This window comes from Choloepus didactylus, chromosome 2 (assembly GCF_015220235.1).
Source record: "Choloepus didactylus isolate mChoDid1 chromosome 2, mChoDid1.pri, whole genome shotgun sequence".
NCBI classification, from domain to species: Eukaryota; Metazoa; Chordata; class Mammalia; order Pilosa; family Megalonychidae; genus Choloepus; species Choloepus didactylus.
Window position 1 is genome coordinate 236,879,122 of NC_051308.1, and position 2,855 is coordinate 236,881,976.

Genomic DNA, 2,855 nt, shown 5'->3' on the forward strand with positions numbered 1-2,855 from the left:
GGTCACCCAGGCCAGCCCTGTCCAGTGTATGGGGGCAGGGGGACAGCAGGGGCGTGAATACCAGGAGGCAGGGAACATGGGGGAGTCATCAGTTTCCTCCTCCGGCAGATGGGAATTGTAACATTTCTGCCACTAACTAGCTGTGCAGATTCGGGCAAGTTGCTCACCTTCTCTGAGCCTCAGTTTCCTCACCCATAAATAGGAACCCTAATATCAAACACAAAGGATTGTGGTGAGGATTAAATAAGGCAATGTAAATAGCACCATGCAAGCTCTGCGTCGCTGGGTCTGAGTCCCAGGAGGGGGCCTCCATCTCCCCAGGTCCCTTCCTTGCTGACAGCCCCAGGCTCAGCCACTTCTTGTCTAACCAGCAGCTGTTAACCCTCCTGAGCTCCGAGGACTAGTGGCAGAAGGGGAGGGGAGCCCCTGCTGTGCTTTCCAGAATTTCCAATATTTCCTTCCATTGCCCAGAAAGACAGACGAGGGAGCTGGGACTGAAGAGGGAAAGAGGGCGGCCACAGCACGCCCCTTTGCACAGGGTCTGTGAAGGAGCCCCCGCCTCCCCAGAGCCGTTGTGAATGGAGGTGAGTCATCTAGACTCTCAGGAAACCAAGCCCGGTCCAGTATTAATCACGGAATCAATCGAGGCCCCAGATGCGAGCCGGAAGCAGAACCAACGGGTGGTGGTGGCAGCTCAACCCGAGGTGCAGGCGGGGAGAGTGGCGTTGCCAGGTCCCAGATGCCCAGGCGTGGGTGTGTCCTTGCAAGGGGTCTAGGGTCCAGGAGGGCGCCGAGCATGGCCCAGTGGGGAGGAGACACCCACTCCTCCCGAGCTGCACCCCTTCCTGGGGACCACTGCCCCCGCCCTGTGATGAAAAGACCCAGGGTGGACGCTGCTGGCTTCTTGGTGGGGAAAGAATCCACCAGGGCATGGATTTTGCCTGCCTTGTTCAGTGTCTGGTAGAATGAATGAATGAATGAATGAATGGAAGGCGTTCTCAAGCTGCTTGGCCCTGGGCTGAGCCTTTTTCCTCACTTTTGTTCATTTGATCCTCACAAGAACCCCGCAAAGTGACATTTTTTTTTTTAACCTGTGTCAAAATGGTTGCTCAGAGAAGGAACTCGCCCCAAGCCGCCCTGTTAGTAAGTTCTGGAGCCACAATTCAAACCCAGGCCCACGACTCCGGAGTGAGCATGACCCCTCCCTAGGGTGGGTGGTGGCCCTTGCTGTAGCAGGTGCCCCCCTCCCCCAATCCTGTTGTCCCAAAGGCCAAGGAGCTGCCCCCACTCCCTGACTGCCCGGGACACTGCTCTCAGGACTCTCCAGAGCTGTCTGCTGTAAAGGGATTTGCTCCAAGGGAACCGGCCTTGTGTTTCCTATGATCCACACTCCTTCCCCCAAGTGGAACCCGGTCTCTGGGGGGTGGGGGTGGCCGGAGTGGGTGTGGGGGCAGAGTGTGGGGAGACCCCCAAGGACCAGCCCTGCCAGGGACAGAGCCCTGCAGGATTTGAGGGGCCAAAGCACCGCTGTCCGGAAGCACAACTTACAACCTGGAGTTTTCAAGACACCGGCACCCCCACCTTCACGAAGGCAGAGGACACAGAGCCCCAAAAAGGATGGCTCAAGCCTCCATCTCCCAGTCTGCCTTTCAGCCTGAAATTCCACCATTAGTCACTCCTTTGGTCAAGGTAGCCAAGGCCCCAGGGAACATGTAAATAATTTTTGGGGGAAACCACTCGCCAACTCACTGGCGAGCATCTCCGCCCCCCACATGCTGGTTTCCCAGAAGAGCCTCCATGGAGAACAGCACCAGAGAGCTCTGAGGACCAGGTGGGCACAGCTGCTCACTCATCCATTGCGGAAAATATCCAGGGAACTCTTGGACTCAGACCTCGCCTCATCGGACAAAGCTCCGGGGGGTCCCCTGACCTCATCCTCCATCTCATTCCTCACCAGCCTCCTCTCTGCTCCTGGGGCCCCTAAGCCTGTCCCTGCCTCCCGGCCTTGGCACCTGCCAGGCCCTCTGCCTGAACCCTGGTCTCTCAGCTCTTCAAAATGCTGCCCCTTTGAGGAAACTTTTGGAGGTGACTTTGTTGGGGTGATGGATGTACACATAGGCCAAAACCTGTCAAACTGTACACTTTAAATGTGTAGAGTTTTTGTATGTCAATTATACCTCAATAAAACTGTTAAGAAATTAATTTTAAAAACACTGCTGTCCTCACTCTTGGCATCTTGGCTCAGATGACACCTCCTCAGAGAGGCCTTCCCGGACCACCCAAGCTCACGTCATCACTGTCACTGTAGCACCTTCGGGGACATATCGCCCTCTGAAATTGTCTTGTTCACTCACCTAGAGCCTGTGTCCACCCCAGGACTGAGCAACAAGGGAGCAGGGACTGTGTCTATCTTGTCTGCTGAGGGGAACAGGGCTTGGCTCGATGGATGACTCTGGAGTGACCAAAGACAGGGACCCAGGCTTCCGGCTTGCCTCCCGGGGCTCCTTCCCAGGACGAGGAATGGAGGCTAGGAAGGGCGGATGCTGCTCCAAAAGCAAAATCCGAAATCGAGCCACCCACCAGCACCACCGCTGCCCCCACCCTAACTACCCGCCATCCACGTTGTCACCCTGCTGGTGGGGGCGCAGCACTCTCCTGCAATGAGGGACCCAGTTCCCGGCAGGAGCTGCCTCATGGGTGTGTGTTCACGCAGAAAAGCCCTCTGGGGTTTCCCCACTCTGTCCCTCTGCTCCCCTGGGGGAGGGTCAGCACCACACCCAGGACCTCTGCTCCCTCCAAATAGGAGCCAGCAGGCCTGGCCTGGGGCCTGCCAGGCGTTAATTCCCAGAGACCTG